Here is a 17,174-nt window from a genome sequence, read left to right as displayed (position 1 = left end):
AACTCACTTCTTATCCCAACATTCAGCAGTGATTTAAGTTATATAAAAGTAATTCAGAATGTAGCCTTCTTCATGGCACTCATAACAACAACAACAAAAAAAAAAAAAGAAAGAAAGATGATTGCTGTGGATGCATCAGGTTCAGTGTGTGAAAGACTGCTCTTTGGTTTGCGGTACAACATGTATTTCCCTTCTGTATCGCTTGTCAGAGGCCAGCAGGGCGAACAGGCCGAGGCTGGGCAGTTGTTTTTCTTTTCGTGTGCTTTAGGTTCTGTGCAGACTCCTCACTGATAACACTGTTCTACTCACCCACTGCAGAGCCTTCCTGTGCAGTGTGCACAGCCCGGGCTGGTGTGTGATGCTTTCCATTTGTGTGTTGTTCCTTTATAAGTTTACACTAACTTTAAAAATAACTTGCAAAACTTAGAATGGGAGTTTAGCTTCCTTCCCTGTCCAGGAAGTGCGGTTATTTTTTAACTTTCCTATCTAAGATGCTCATGGCAGCTTCCCTGTGATATCAATATCCAGGAACTTAAAAAGTTCACTTACTTATCTTAAGCTAAAAATAATGAGCTGGTTTTTTTGGTGTTTTGTGTAGCGGCTTGTTCTCTGTTACTTGTTACTCCGATCAAGTGCTGCAGTTTGCAGTTTTCACGTTGTCTTCCTGAAATATGAAAGGCCTTCCCTGAAAAAGACATCCCCTTGATGGAAGTGTAGCCTAAAATCTTTTCATACCTTTCAGCTCTGTCCACTGATAACAAGCTGGATGCTCCCTCTCCTCTTTAGTCTGCAGGACACATCGTCCATGCTGAAGAATTTCACATTTTCATCCATCTGACCACAGAACCGTTTTCCACTTTGCCTCAGACCATTTTAAATGAGCTTTGGTCCAGAGAAGATAGATATACCTCCAGGTTCCTGTGATATATATATTTTTTAATATCATGTACCTATAAAGACATTCAATATTACACATTATCTACTTATATTATGAATGAATGAATTGTTCCATCCCAAACCTCACTAAGATGCATTACTGCCATCAAATTGATCACAATCACCATTTTGTCAGTCTGTATCTGTAAGTCCCACAGGATCTTAGCTCTCTCATTCTCCACACCTTGGGAGGTGTTGCCTAACGTGACATATCATGCCTGTCGCAGTAGATCTGGGTCTTTATTGCTCTGGTGCTCAAGGCTTGCTCCTGTGCTGCCAATATTAGCTTTTCTTCTTCTTTTTCATTCCCACGACTTTAGCTACTTCAGCTAACTGTCGGTGGTACACCTCATGCAGGTTTTTTATATTAGTGCTGGGCACGTTAACGCATTAATCGCGCATTAACGCAACACTTTATTAATGCCGGTAATTTTTTAATCGCGCTGGCTGCTGGCTTTGATGACAGAAACATGGCGTCCATGTCTCCCTACTAACTAACTATGGAAAAAAATCCAGATTTTCATAAAAATAAATCTCCAGAAATGGAAAATTTGATTTATCGATTTTATCGATTAATCGCCCAGTCCTACCTGGTGATAACTTCAAATGTTTCCACAACATGGGGGCATGGAAAGCAGGCTTCGCCAACCGTTTGAAGCTGAAGCCAGGTTCAATACCAACTGTCCGTGACACAGCTGGAGAGGTAAGAGCTGGCAGTTATTTTATCGTTTCGGCCTTATTAGTCTGATAGCTTGAAAATATATTAACCTGTCAATCACCTCATGACGGGCGATGCGATGGGCGGAGCCAACAGCTGAGCTGCTCCACCAGGGTTCCGCCCACCATAAACGGCACATTTCTGAAGCTGCTAAAAAGAGGGAGGTGAAGAGAAGCCGCTGCACTCAAACTGAGGGTCGATTTGTCCATACCATGGCGGAAATATTTCATTTAGATATTAATGAATGGTCTCAGATTGGGAATAAAGTGTATAATATGGGACCTTTAAAATAAACTGTTACTTAATTCTGCTTTCCATCGTTAGGACAATGGTACTTTTACTGAGGATAAAACGTTGGTAACAGCGCGTTACTACTGATGAGATTTCATTTTGTTTTGGGTGAACAGAAGTTTCAGATCTGTTAGGACTACATTATGCTGCTACTACAGTGGAGAGGAGGCAGAGTGATATGATAGAAACTAGAGAATACACTCTTTGAGAAGAAGAGTTGTTTTGTTGTGTTGTGACTGGGTGCAAGCTAGTAAAACAGCATTATATGCTCAATCCAGAAGTTGTCCCCGAATTATTTCTTCTAGCCTCGACTGAATTTAGTTAATCATAACGCTGAAGATGCAGACAGCTGAATTTATTCTGATTTGTCAGTGACAACAAGGTATTAACAGAAAACAAGGTCTCAACGAAACCCAGAGGCTCTACGAGCCGTACACAAAACTGGAGGATTAAATAAAAGAGGCCACCAGAGCTTTCAACTAACTCCACTTTATCTACAAATAAAAGAAACACGGGTTCTCAAAAGTTCAAAGAAAGGTGCAAAAGTTCACAAAAGATCCACAAACCTACTAGACACACAAAGTTCTTTAAAGTCCCACAATGTCTCAAAATGCACAAGAATCACAAGGTATACAGAGTAGATAGTCAAACCCAAAGTTCAGCAAACTGTGCTGAAACCACACAGCTGCCCTGAATCATCGTCAGCCTGCTCCTTAAATAGGGTTGATGGACCATGTGGAGAGGAAGAGCAAGCAGCCAATCCTGGTTCGGCGATGTCACAGCCAGCCAACCGCAGGCAAGAACCAGCGTAGCAGGGTACTGGTGGATCCAGACAGCTGTCCAATCATCTTGGTGGGATTACACAATCAGTTTAACATATCCAGAGGCAATGGGCCGTAACACAGACTTAAATACAAATCTTTTCAAGAATCAGCTCGTCTTCTAAGATGTACATGCAGAGATATGTACACTATTGCCCCCTTGTGGTCACAGATTCTGATGGGTCACAGATTTTGGTGTAACATCGGCATAGCTGACGCTAGTGAAATGTGCTCTCAGACTTGAGAGTAGGTTTGTGCACACAACCACGGCCACACACACAAACAACCAGGAGACGCAGCAGATTAAAGACAAGAAAGTTATGAGAAATGTTCATTATGACCAGAAACAAAGAGTTTCTTCATGGTGACTACAAACAGCTCGAATTACGCGAAGCTCCTCTCTTATATTAGAGATGGAGACACGACATTCAGCAGCCTGAAATCTGTGATTTTTCTGTAAATAATTTATTCTATTAAGTTTCAATTCATTTACTAGTCATACCGAATATTCGGTTCATTATGAAGAAATTAACATGGAGATGAATTTAAAGTTCTGTTAAAAGGAAAATATTGAACATTTAAAAAAGTAACTAATTACTTTTCTGAGTAATTAGATATTTTATATAATGTTGTAGCTCTGTTACTAATGCAGTTATTTTTTGGGAGAACTACCTAGTAACTATAATTAATTGCTTTTTTCAGGTAGTGACAGACATTTGACTACCTGTGAACAGTTGGGTTTGACTACACTATCTTTCACTTTACTAATACAGCTGTAAGTTACATGTATGACTGTCTGTTAATGTGCTTGCACATTAAAATGATCCACTATTATTTGTGAAGCATTTTCTTTTGGAGTTGCAGCTCTAATCCCATTTTTGGGAACTGCAAGAGGCAGCACTGTTATCTGCCAGAAACACTTTATTTTGGTGCCTTTATTTGACTTAAGACACAGTGTCATCAGAGGAAGGAAATCTCATCCTCCACAAAACCTTTCAGACTCACGGTGCTATTTTTTTTTACTTGTCCTGTCCAGCATGCTAGCAGCAGAATATTTGTCTGGCTGCTGTGTTATTTATTTAAAATTATGGAATTTATGTAATCTTGCAGGACCTGAACGGGGGGGACAGGAAAAAAGGAGAATAGCAAAGACAAGTAAAAAGGAAAGTCGAGAGAAGAAAGAGGAGATGAAGCTACAACATATAGAATCAACGACCCTTCAGTCCAACCTAACACCAGACAACCAACTGCTACACTTGTGCAGAAACACAACAGAAATCTTACAGATTTTACAGGAAAACTAAGCTGGCAATCATCAGGAGCTGATGAGATCAAGAGAGCAACAACAACACGAATCACAACAACCAAAGTACCAGAAACTCACAAAAAAACTTAAACAAAAGTAGCTCTAAGTGTATAAACCCACTGGACAACTCAGGGACTGTCAGCATGCAAACTGTGAGGAATGAGGAGTTATCAGAGATGAGTGTGATCCTGCAAATGTCACCACGCCTCCACAGAGGCTAGAGTCAGACCAGGGCAGCCCAGAGACCCAGGCAATCAGCAGCAATCCCGGAGCACGAACCCAAGCTACCCCACCACGAAGACTACCCCAGACCCATCCAGAGAGGAAGACCCAGCCAGAGCCCCCCATGGTAACGGAGAACAGGTTCCAGTGGGCCAAGATCGGCAGCTGCCAACCCTGCCAGGCAGAAGCCCACCACCCCCCTCACCCAAGTCAGAGAACCCGCAGCACACCCAGGAGGACCAGACGGCCACCTGGCATGGGCCAGCACCCACCCCAATGTTTCAACCACACATCACCAAAACCAGGGCACCATCAACCACTTGCCCCTTCTTCCCCAGATGCCAGATGCCAGAACTTAATAACACAACTTAACATGAAGAGAACGGTGAGTACGGTGAGATTTATAACTGTTAAAGCAACGCTACCAGGCCTGTTTTTACCAAGAACATGAACTCCCATGAGTCTTTGCAGTTGCATTGACTCAGAATGCTTCAATATTATATGAATTAATTCTATGTAAGCCGCTGTTTCTAAGTAAAATTAAATAAAATTATCATTTATTAATCCACTGAGGTGAAATTATAAGGTAATTTTTAAAGAGGATAGACGAGCTGGTGGGCTGGGCGAGAATGAAGATCAAACCCACCAAATTACACAGTCTATCTATAAGGAAAGGAGTCAGAAGCGACAACACCATCTTGTCACAGGTAGTGAGGACATCCCATTGCTAGCAAGTCAAACTGTCTGCAGCCTGGGACGAATCTACACAGCAGAGCTCTCTGACAGGCAGATGGGCGAAACGATGAGGAAGCAGGTCTCAGATGACCTGGCCAGGATCAGAGTCAGCTCCCTGGAAAGTACAAACTATGGTGTTACCAGTCCATACTGTACCAGCAGGTGATGTGGCCTATGAAGATGAGTGAAATCCCCTCCTCAGTGGTACCACCAAGAGGAGGTTGGCAGAGTCTAGGAGGGTCGAGCAGGACTTGGGAGAGGCAAGATCCCAGTGCTCTGGTCAAAGGCTTCCAAAGAAGATTGAAAAGCCATGGTGGTGGCAGGGGTGGCAAGAGCTGAATAGGAACGCCTTACCATCAAACCAGTGGCTCAGGGCCAGCAAGGACATTGTAAACCTTCCCATGATCTCCAAACAGGCCCATATCATGGTCTGATCTTTGGAAGATCCTCCCAGCTATGCTCAGTTTCCTGATCAGAGCAATGTATGACACCTAACCTTGTCCTCAAAACCTCCACCAATGGTTTACTGCTGAAGAGACCTGTCCCCTTTGCAATGCCATCAATTCTCCAAATGGTCCACCACATCCTGTCAGGCTGCAGGGCAGCGTAGGCTCTGCAAGGGCTGGAGAGAATGACTGCCCTCCCGCCAGAGAGACACAGCAAGACTCCTCTCACCAGGCAGTGAATGGACCATGAGGGTTGACCTGGGGAATTGGCTCCACTTCCCCAGGGAGATTGTGGAAACATCGCTCCGGCCAGACTTGGACATATGGTCAGAGGCTTGCAAGACAGTCCTTCTGCTCAAATTCACTGTCCCATGGGAAGGGGAGCTGGAGGCTGCTAACAAGTGGTCAAGTATGCAAACCTGGTGGCGGAGTGAAGGGAGGCTGGCTGAAAAGCTGTTACATGCCCTGTGAAAGTGGGGTGCAGAGGCTTTGTTGGGTTCTCAACTGCTCGCCTACGCCACAACATGGGATGTGAAGGGGCGGGGCATCGGAAAGCCATGAAAGAGCTGCTGAGGAGGCAGAGAAAAGCAGCTTCTGGTTGTGGCTAGGGAGGAAGCATGAGGGGTGGGGGCCCGACAAACACCTAGGGCTTCAGCAGGGGGTGGCAGGGAGAGATCCCTGCCATCGCTCCACCATCAGGAGACATACTGGGGTTAAAGAAGCAAAACGTCAAAGGTGGTCCTTAGCTGAAGACCCACGTAGGCTCACAGAGGTGTTCAGTGAGGTGTCATAGCACACCCGTCCAAAGGCACTGGTGGAGGTGTGTCAGACAGCAATGCACAGCAGTGCTTGTTAAGCAAGGAACAGCAACTTTTAATGTCAGCTTTGGATAATCTGTGATCCACCTCATGGTCTTTTGAAGACAGCCGTGAATGTGCAGCCAGTAGGATTACTTACACCTGGCTTGACTTAGTCACTCCCTCACAGCCTGGTTTGATCTTAAGTATTAGCTCAAGTAAAATCAATCTAGTGTGTTGGATAACAATGTTAAATATGTTTACCTAATTAATCAGAAACTGATGCTAAAGGCTATTCATTCTATTAACCTTTCACAGTGGAGGGGCGGTTCTGTGAGTATAAAGTAAAAATAAAAACATAAGGAAGGCTGGTAATACAAGGAGAATAATAACTGATTTATCTAATATACAAACAATCATTTATCTGCTTAGTTATTGCAGCTTTCCAAAATGAATGATGTCATATTGGCTCCATCATCTGACATCACTTGGCTCCCACCAAGAGCGTCCAAATTCAATATAAGCTTGCGAACCCCAAGTAATGATCTAATAAGGAAGCTTGACAAGCACAGTTAATCATTTAACAATCACCCAGGATGAATGTCGGGTCCATGCATGAAAGCTTGAACATCACACATCACACATTAACTGATTGATTTAAACACTGAATGGACTTGAGTTATTATCTACGTCTGCTCTTATTGACCACTCAAAAGGCCACTGCATACATATTCATAGAGGTCTGCGCAGTATAATACTGCATGCATTTCTAAATTATATTCACAGTAATGGAAGCAGACACATGATGCTCATTATCTTGCCCAAAGAAACTTCTACATCTGGACTGGAGCAGCAGCAATTAAACTTCTGATCCTCTTTATATGATTTGTTTGAGGGATGACTAATAATCGTGATTTATGATCAAGATGATTTATAATCTAGTCATAATGAAAATAAATTAATCACTGAAATCACCTGGTCCTTACCGGATGTTAAGATTTAAAAAAATACAACCTCAAATCAACAACATGACATACATCCTGTCATAGTTTATTTAACATATACTAAGTCAAAATGCATGTGTGAAAAAGGTCCAGGTTCCAGCAGCTTGTAGAAGCTCCTTTAGCAGCAATAAGTTGCAGTCATGGCTTTGTGGATAGTGTCTCTCACATGGCTGTGGAGGAATTTTGCTCCACTATTTTTTCCAACGTTGCTTCAGCTCATTGAGGTTTGCAGCTTTGGTTTCTGCAGCTCTCTGCAGGTCCCAGCACAGCATTTCAGTCAGGTTGAGGTCTGGACTTTGACTGTTCAGCCATTCTGTTGTAGATTTGCTGCTGTGTTTAGGATAATTTTCCTGCCGCATGATCCAGTTTCAGCCAAGCTTTAGCTGTCAGACAGATGGGCTCACATGTATCTAGAATACCTTGAAATCCAGACGGGTTCATGGTCAACTCAATGACTGCAAGGTGTAGAAGCCCAGACCATCATCAATCCACCACCGTGTTTGACTGTTGTTTGTGCTGATATGCAGTTTTTGTATTTTTCTGCATTCTGACCAAACATGTCCACGTTGGTCTGGTCTGTCCAGAGGACACTGTTCTTGTAGTATGTTCAGATGCAGCTTTGCCATCCTAAGTGAACCTAGAGAAGAAGATGTTTTCTCTTTCAACCCTTCCAAACAAGCCATTCTAGTTCAGTCTGTTTTTAATTTGAATGCCCTGAACTTTCACATTAACATGCTAACTGAGGCCTGGGGAGTCTGAGATGTAGCTCTTAAAGTTTCTCTGATGATTACACAGTCTGATCTTGAGCTGAACTTGTAGGGACATCCACTCCTGGAAAGATCATCAGATGTGTTGAATATTTTCCACATGTGAATAACCTGTCTCTCTGTTGGATGATGGACTGCAGATGTTTGGAAATGACCACATAACCCTTCCCAGAATGATGGACAGCAACAGCATAATCATTGCTCATGGCTTTCCTCCTTGGCATTTTGTTGATGCCTGAATATACTGAACGTACTTTGTCTTTGGTTTTGGCTTAGATTTTAATAATTCAATAAATAATAACAATGTGATATCCCAAGTGCTGTTCTTCATCTGAGCTTGTTTACTTCCCTTTAAGACCTGTTTTTTTCCCAAAGAAATGTTTTTGTATAATGTCCTGATAGAGAAAACCATACTGGCAGATTACCACATGTAAAAGTTTTGAATCAAAATTCAGAAATAATGCTAATGAGAAAAGAGCTCCAAACAGCTGTCAGAGGTCAAAACCTGCAGCCCTGAATGCAACGTGAAACATACTGTTGTATGTTCACACACTAGTGGTTGTACACTAAATAAGTAAAGACTGGTGTATGACATGCACAATTTTTTGCAAAGTTTAACAATATATATGGCCAAATTTAAACCCATTAATTCCTCTAATCAGCAGGAACTCCACTGTACACTGTACAGCAGCCCTGCATGTGTCACCATCAGCAGTGTTAGTCAGGAAGGACTGGAGAACTGATGACCCTTATGGACATTGTTCAGCTGTGATGTCACCACTTCCTGTCACCACCAGAAAAGACTTTGGGGGGGGGGGGGGGGTGAATGACAGTATTTCCTCAAAAAGAAAAGTCTTTTTAGACTCCACCTGACTGCTTCCTTCTGTCTCAACAAACATTCAGTAGGGGCAGATGTGTTCCATGTGTTTGTATGTACTTCACTCCTGCTGTTTATCACTTTATCAGCTTCCATGGAGGCTGAACCAGGGAGGATTCCCAAAAAGTCAACCAAACATTTACTGATAAAGTCTAATAAAGACAAGAAAACAGAGCAGCTGCTACATGTGTTTTTGTGCTTCAAAACCAGTTTTGAGTTGCAACATGAGAGTATATACATTTTGTAGTAACACTTTTTATTATATGTTAATTTCCCTCCAAAATTAGTACATGACCCCAACATTTTCTATATCTGTTTATTTTTTTCAGTAGTGATGTGTCAGTCATTATTTAATGCAAAGACATTGTACAAAAATTTGAGAAAAGAAAAAAAAGAAGCACACAATCAAGTTGAATACAAATAACAGAATGGTGTGTGTGTATGTTGCGACAATGTGAATCTAACTCTACTCAGAGTTCAGATTCTAATAAAGTAGTACGCAATGCAAAACAGAATAAAAATAAGAATGATAATAATGATAATAATATCTACAACCACCAAGAGCTGAATCCAAATAAAGTAAAATCCACTCTGTACATTCAGGAAACAAGCTATAACGTGCAGTATTAGCTTTGAAAAGTTTTCTTATGACTCTCTGGGTCCAGATGGATTTTGGTTCATATTAAAACCTCTTAGAAGATTTATATGTTAGAAATATGTGTTTAAATCTGAATAAATTTCCATGTACATTTACAGTTTTCTGAATTCAGTAAAGCAAAGAAATTATCCAGGGGAGAGTGGCAGAGCATTTGTCAGTTTAAGCTACAGATCAGTGCTGATAAATGCTGTTAGTTAAAGGAGAAGCGTGGATTTTAAATTGCTCGGATATTTTAGTGCAGTGTTTGATGCAAACAGCAGATTACTCATTACAACTAAAAGCGACTTGAGCCTCAAGACTTGACACTTGACTTGCAAAAAAATGACTGAACACAATTAAAAACATTAATAGTTTCAATATTTGACTTTTAAATTTAATTTTAAATGTTTAAGTTTAAAAGTTTTTAAATAATTTGAAAATAACCATTTTCATAATTTTGCATTTTACAGAATCCCAATATGGCAATATTAGCTTTGACCTCTGGAAATCCAACATATCACATATCCTGCAGAGCGCTCCAGGTTTTTTAGATGTTTCCCTGCTCCAACATGCCAGTTTAAATTAAACAGAAAAGCTTGTGCAAAAGTTCTGCAAAAGTCTGTTAATGACCCTTTAATTTGAGTTGGTTGAGCCAAAGCAGGAAACCTCTAAAACCTGCAGAAGACTGGGATCCCTGATCTACTGTTTTCAAGACTGCTAGTGCTGTAGGCAGAACGTGTCTAACAGACAACTTCGGTATTTCTGTCCCTTTGTGTTTATATGCAGAAACAGTGGGACAGCACACTCATTGATGGTGTTCCTCTTAGATGCACACACAAAGAAGCCTGAGAACAGGAGGAACCCTGTTGTATGTATGTAAAAACAAGCAGTCAGATGATCAGGCACGTTGCAGACAAACTCATAAGTCTGCTGCTTCCGTCCAGCCTGCAAAGATCTGTGCTGTGAGCTATAGCCAATATTCCTCAGGACACAGCACAGATTTGGTCCTTTGAGGAGGAGACAGAAAAAACATGCCACATCCGAAAAATGAAATATCTCAAACGTTTGTAGGCACCGAGCAGGCAGCTCAAACTCAATTCTTTTCACAGAAAAAGACTTGAACAACGTCCAAGATGTGACCTAACCACTGCTGGAGTTGGCACTAAATGTAACCCAGCAACAACTCACTGTTTTTGCAACACAAGTTTGAGTAATAACCCAGAAAAATCACCACATTCTGATCAGTGTGTCACAGGGACCCCAATGTCTCATTACAGGAGAAATAATAAATAATATAACAAATAAATACATTTATGTTTAAATAAACAAAATGGTAGAAGTCAAGTTCAGTTAACTAATGTGCATGAAAGAATTTTTACTTTGTCTCATGATCAAAAACACAGACGTAACTAAGACAACCACAGATACATCATCTACACTCACTGCCATTTTATTAGGTCTACCTGCTTGTTAATGCACATATCTAACCAGCCAATCACATGGCAGCTAGTCATGTAGACATGGTGAAGATGACATGCTGAAGTTCAAACTGAGCATCAGAATGAGGAAGAAAGGGGAATAAAGTGAGTTTGAAGATGACATGGTTGTTGATCTGAGTATTTACTGCAGTTATCACACACAACCATCTCTAGGGTTTACGGAGAATGGTCTGAAGAAGAGAAAATATCCAGTGAGCAGCAGTTGTCTGGACCAGAATGTCTTGTTGATGTCAGAGGTCAGAGGAGAATGGGCAGACTGGTTGTAGATGATAGAAAGGCAACAAGAAGTCAAATAAGTACTGGTTCCAACCAAGATATGCAGAACAGCATCTATGAACACACAACACGTCCAAAGCTGCTGCTGGTGTAATGGTGGGGGCATATTTTCTTGGCCCACTTTGGGCCCCTCAGTACCAACGTGGCCTGGTTTAACCACCACAGCCTACGAGAATATTCCTGCTGACCATGTCCATCCCTTTATGACCACAGTGTTGCATCTTCTGATGCTACTTCCAGCAGGATAATGCACCATGTCACAAAGCTCAGATCATCTCCAGCTGCTTTCTAGAACATGACGATGAATTCACTGGACTCCAACGTCCTTCACAGTCACCAGATCTCAATCCAACAGAGCAGCTTCGGGATGTGGTGAAACGGGAGATTCTCATCATGGATGCAGCCGACAAACCTGCAGCAACTGTGTGATGCTGTCATGTCAATATGGAGCAAAACCTCTGAGGAAGGTTTCCACCACCTGGTTCCATCTGTCACACCAAAAATGAAGGCAGGGAAAGTTGGTTCAACCCAGTACTAGAAGGTGGACCTGATAAAGTGAGTGTTTATTTCATATGTACGGGTTTGTGTTTGTTTGTTTGTCTTTTATAATGCAGTTTGGTCTACTGGGTCAACAATCTAAAAAATGAAGGGATCTGATGGTTCCTCTGTACAGTTGGAGCATAAAGCCCTCATGAATTAACTGGGATTTACATTGTCCATTATTCTGTAGCTGGTTCAGATTCAGCTTCATTTAAGGGCTCTGTGTAATTCCTGGTGTTGCTACACCACAACAGTTTACTGTAGAGATTACTTGAGCCAATACGAGGACAGATCATCAGTTTTGTACCTCAGCATCACGGGGCATTTAAGACTTTTACCACACAACACCCTTCACTGAGTCAACCCACCACAGGCTCACCAGGGTGTGTGTCGAACCCCTTAGCGGCCCAAACAGTTGTAACTGCTCCCTTTGGCCATTTATTGAAAATGTTTTTATCCTTATGTTTTAATCAGGACAAAAACAAACCAATAATTTTTATGTGTCTACCAGGCTTTACCAGCATAATGTGCTCTAAGTGGCATTCTTTGATGGGGTCATTTAAACTGTCGAATCATCCTACCTGCATTAATTTATTCAAAGTTTCATTTTTTGAACAACCGTGACTTTATTTCTTAAGTTCATACTTAAAGAGTACTTCAGTTAAACATCATTTATCCTCAATTAACTAACTACCTAAATATTTTTGATAGCACAAAACTGTGACTTGTAGCCCATGAAAAATACGCATGGTTATCCGTACTGATGGGGTAGCACAGATCGACAGATAAACCTAGAAATTCAGCCTGCAGTAGCAAGTTTCAACAAGGTAGCGCGTTTCAACAGAACACCGGCCATATACCAGCGGTACATTACGGTACAGAAGCTGAACTTCTCTTTGAATATTCAGACTGGCAGATATCTCGTTTCTATTAAAGTCAAAGATTGTTCAGGTCTTTGTGCTGCAAAACACCAAGCAAGCAGAAAGAGTCCAGTAAAATCAAATCACTGTGATGAAGATGTCCATAAGAAAGGAATAAAATGCTTACGAAAATGTTTCATCATGGTTTCATTAGACAAAGTCCAGTCAGCTGAGCACAGAGACAACTTTCATTTTTCACTGATAGACTGATGGATCAGGCAGCATACAGCAGATAAACTGATAAATGTAAGCTAAAACATTTTATTTATAAGTTATAATTTAAACATATAAGGGCTGTGCTGCATGTTTAAGTTGACATATTATGTGGCAGAGTTGTAATGTCTTGTATTTTCTTTGCTGACACTACAGTAAATGTTTATTTTTGAAGAGTAGTTTGATGTTATTGGATTATTCTAGAAGGTTTTTCCTTAGCTTAGCTTATCTTGTAAAGCTACTTTGATGGACTATAGTGGAAATTAGAGAAGAGTACAAAGAAATTCTGTTAGATGTTGTCTTAAAGGTGTATCGTTATCATTTATTATTAACCATTATTTATACAGACAGTCCATTTGAGACATGCAGTCTCATTTACAAGAGAGACCTGTTTACCAAACCTAACTTTATGTCTTTGGACGCCTTCCACCTAAAACATTGTTGATATTGCTGGTTGAACATAGAAAACCCTGCATACAGAATATAGAATGCAGACCACAGAACAATAACAGAACTACTATCCTTATTTTTATATTATTTAATATGCTGAGGCTCAACCCTGCAAGGCAAGTTGCAACTGAGCAGGAGAGAGAGCAAGAACAATGTTTTCACGTACCCCCCAGGAGTTACTCTGAAATTTTACTGTTTATTTGCCCTCCCAAAAAATGAATTTTATAACATAATGACAAAATTCAGAACAGATTTTTATCAATAAACATAACTGACTTTTTGTTTCAGAGTCAGCTGAGAAAATTGATTCAGCCATCAGTGACAGATGAGATGAACAAAACGACAGAAGACATTGTTTTGAGGATATTTTAAATAGATCAGGAGATACAGAAATAAACTAATCCTAAATGGAAGAAGGTGATTTTTATCCTGCTTTCACCTCCTCATAGTTTGAGAACCGACATTCAGCTGCATCCCACAGCAGTTATAAACACTTTTAAACAGTGCATGAGATTAATGTGGAATATCTGATGGAGATGGAAAGAAATCCATTGTTGTAAAGAGCAGCAGAGCCGGCGGTCGGCTGACGGTCAAGAAATCAAACGACTTTTTTAGACTTTCCACGGCAGTCACGTGTGCCTTTATTTTGACGTTTCCTCAAAGGAAATTCCCTCTTTTTTCTTGAAACATGTCCTGTCCAGTGACGTGACATGCAGAACGGAGGTCTGTGTCCCAAATTATGCTGGCCAGATTTGCTCTGCCGAGGGAGGAATCTTGTATATTGTATATATAAGGAAATTCCTGATTACTGAGAGTACAAATATACAAGTGCTTTATGTGGGATGGAATCTGACTTACAGTCAACCATTAATGTTTCTAGAATTATTAACTTGACTTTTCTCCAAACAAAAAGGGAGAAATGTTTCAGCTTGATGACAAACACCAGCATCATGCTGGTTTAAACATGGTATGATCCCAGTTTCAAAAAAGTCGAGTCTCTGTGTAAAATGTACATAAAAACACAATCCAATAATTATAAATTACATCAACTCATATTTTATTCCCAGTAGAAGATAAACAACATATCAGATGATGAAACTGAGACATTTCACCGTTTGATGGAAAATATGAGCAGATAGTGAATCTGAAGGCAGCAACATGTCTGTAAAAAGTAGTTCCAGGATGATGTTTAGCATCGTGTTGCATCCCCTCGTCTTCTAACAGCTGTCTAGAAACATCTGGGACGTGAGGAGACCAGTTAGTGGTGTTTTAGGAAAGGAATGTTGTCCCATTCTGGTCTGATGCAGGATTCTAGCTGCTCTACAGTCCTGGACCTTGGTTGCTGGATTTCTGCTTCCATGATGCTCCAGATGTTGTGTATTGGTGAAAGGTCTGGACTGCAGTTCAGCAGCTGGACTCTTCTCCTGTGAAGCCATGCTGCTGTGATGGATGCAGGATGTGGTTCAGCATCGTCTTGCTGAAATCTGCAAGGCCTTCCCTGAAAGACACGTTGTCTGGATGGGAGCAGATGTTGCTCTAAAACCTCCATGTACAGCATTGATGGAGCTTCACAGATGTGGAAGCTGCTCACGCCATAGACACTAATGCAGCCCCATACCATCAGAGATGCAGCTTTTTACTTGTCCCCTGATAACTAGCTGGATGCTCCCTCTCCTCTTTAGTCTGCAGGACACACCGTCCATGCTTTCCAGAAACTATTTCACATTTTCATCCAGGTTTCCACTTTGTCTCAGACCATTTTAAATGAGCTTTGGTCCAGAGAAGATGGCACTGTTTCTGGATCCTGTTCACATCTGGCTTCTTCTTTGCATGGTGGCGCTTTAACCTGCATTTGTGGATTTCAGGATTAACTGTGTTCACATACAGTGATTTCTGGAAGTCTTCCTGAGTCCATGCAGTAATTTCCAGCAGAGACTCATGTCTGGGTTTAATGCAGAAGATCACCAGCATCCAGTTTGGAGCTCCAGACTTCTCCCATGCACACAGAGATTCCTCCTGATTCTCTGAATCTTTTTATGATATTATACACTGCAGATGGTGGATCTTCAAAGTCAAGAACATTTTTGTAAAATTGTTCTACAGTTTTTAGACCCAGTTTGTCTCAGACTGGTGAACCTCTGTCCATCTTTCCATCTCAGAGACTGTGCCTCTCTTAAATGCTCCTTTTATACCCAATCATGTTACTGACCTACTTGAACAGTTGTTTTTGATTTATACCAATTACTTTTCCTGCTTTTTATTGCTTCTGTTCCAACTTTTTGCAGGCATGTTGCTGCCATCAGATTCACTATCAGCTCATATTTTCCATGAAATCTTAAAATGTCTCAGTTTCAACATCTGATTTGTTGTTTTTCTTCTTTCTTGCATTTTAAACAGTGTTCTATTTTAGTTATTTATTTAAGATTGTATGTGTTGCTACCTTTTTGTTAAAACATGCTGTCAGTGATCCTCCCGGCCTGAAGTCACGTGACTTTAATGAAACACTTTCTGGCCAAAAATGTCACTCTCTTAAAGTTTCTCTCTCTCTCTCTCTGAGAAGGGAAATCCATCCTTATGTATTCAGAAATGAAAGTGATTTAGCCATTCAAAAAAAGGGTCATTTTTAATATTGAGAAATACTTCATAAAGTAATTCCAGGAAAATGCCCCCTGCTGGATCCTCTGGGTCCACATCATTCTCTGAGGTTTTTGGGTGGGGGGGGGTCAACCCTACCCCCTGATATAGATTGTTTTCACAGTCTATTTAGCAACTTTACCTTTAAATTTCTGGGTATTTAAGCAGTAAGAATTCTAAATATTTTATAGATTTCGTTGGGAATGACAGCAGTTTAAGCATCAAATATTCTGATATTTGCGGCTCAGTCTGCACGAAGCAAACATGTTCAGCCTAACAAACAAATAAATAAAAATAAGTTTGTCCTACCAGTCAGTGAGTGATGACTGTGTGCCACTCATTGGGCTTCCTTTGTGAGCTTCCGAGGATTTCACCCAAATACCATTTTCATACCGTAAAAACAGCTGGTTTATTTGGTCTTCGTGGGGTCCCACATCTTCCCAAAGTCGTGACAAAAGCTGATATCCAACATGAAGGTTTTTACAGTCCCCTTATTCTCTAAGAAACGAGCGTTTTCAGTAAAAATCCAAACAAAACCATCCGCTGAAAATCGGTCGGAAACGTGTGAATGTGTTTCAGTAAACAGCCGCTCCTCGCATCAGATGAGACATCTGGAAAACTTTAGAGGGTTGAAAATGTTTCTCCTAACTTTGCTCATCCTCCATGTTCAAAATGAGAAAACCTCTCATTTTTCCTTAGGAGATACTTCCATGATGAGCCTCCGGTCTATTCCTGGTGTCCGGAGAAAAAAAAATACGTCAAACTTGAGCTGCTAATGCAAAATGAAGTTTTATCCTGAGATTTCCGCTAGTCTGCACGTCCGCTGCGCTGATGTGCAGGCGTTGCGGTTTGTGGTGGATCCTCCGGCTGATAGCTTCACTTTAGTGTTCACTAATTTGCTCAGGCAGCTTTGATTGTTGCTCCTCTACGTGATGCAAATGGAAAAAGGAAATGCTTTGGGCCCCCCCTCCCCAAAACAGTGAAAAGAGGAGAAAAACCCACCTTCCATCCCGTTGCGTTTAGGAGCTCCTCGTAGTTTTCTAAACTGTCACATATAGAGCTCAGGAAGTGCTTTTTTGTCACTG

At 41.1% G+C, this 17,174-nt stretch overlaps 1 protein-coding gene across 1 annotated transcript in view; it reads right to left on the bottom strand.

Annotated features, from left to right (window-relative positions):
* Positions 1–17,059, bottom strand: part of LOC121654196 (rho guanine nucleotide exchange factor 12-like) — a 67,698-nt gene extending 50,639 nt beyond the window's left edge. Inside the window, exon 1 of the mRNA XM_042008213.1 lies at positions 16,399–17,059. The gene's annotated coding sequence lies outside the window, so the exon portion shown is untranslated. The remainder of the gene's footprint in view (positions 1–16,398) is intronic.
* Positions 17,060–17,174: the final 115 nt, after the last annotated feature.

The sequence above is a fragment of the Melanotaenia boesemani genome, chromosome 15 (genome assembly GCF_017639745.1).
Source record: "Melanotaenia boesemani isolate fMelBoe1 chromosome 15, fMelBoe1.pri, whole genome shotgun sequence".
Taxonomy (NCBI): Eukaryota; Metazoa; Chordata; class Actinopteri; order Atheriniformes; family Melanotaeniidae; genus Melanotaenia; species Melanotaenia boesemani.
Note: the sequence above shows the minus strand (reverse complement) of the source record. Positions and strands in the feature narration are given on the sequence as shown.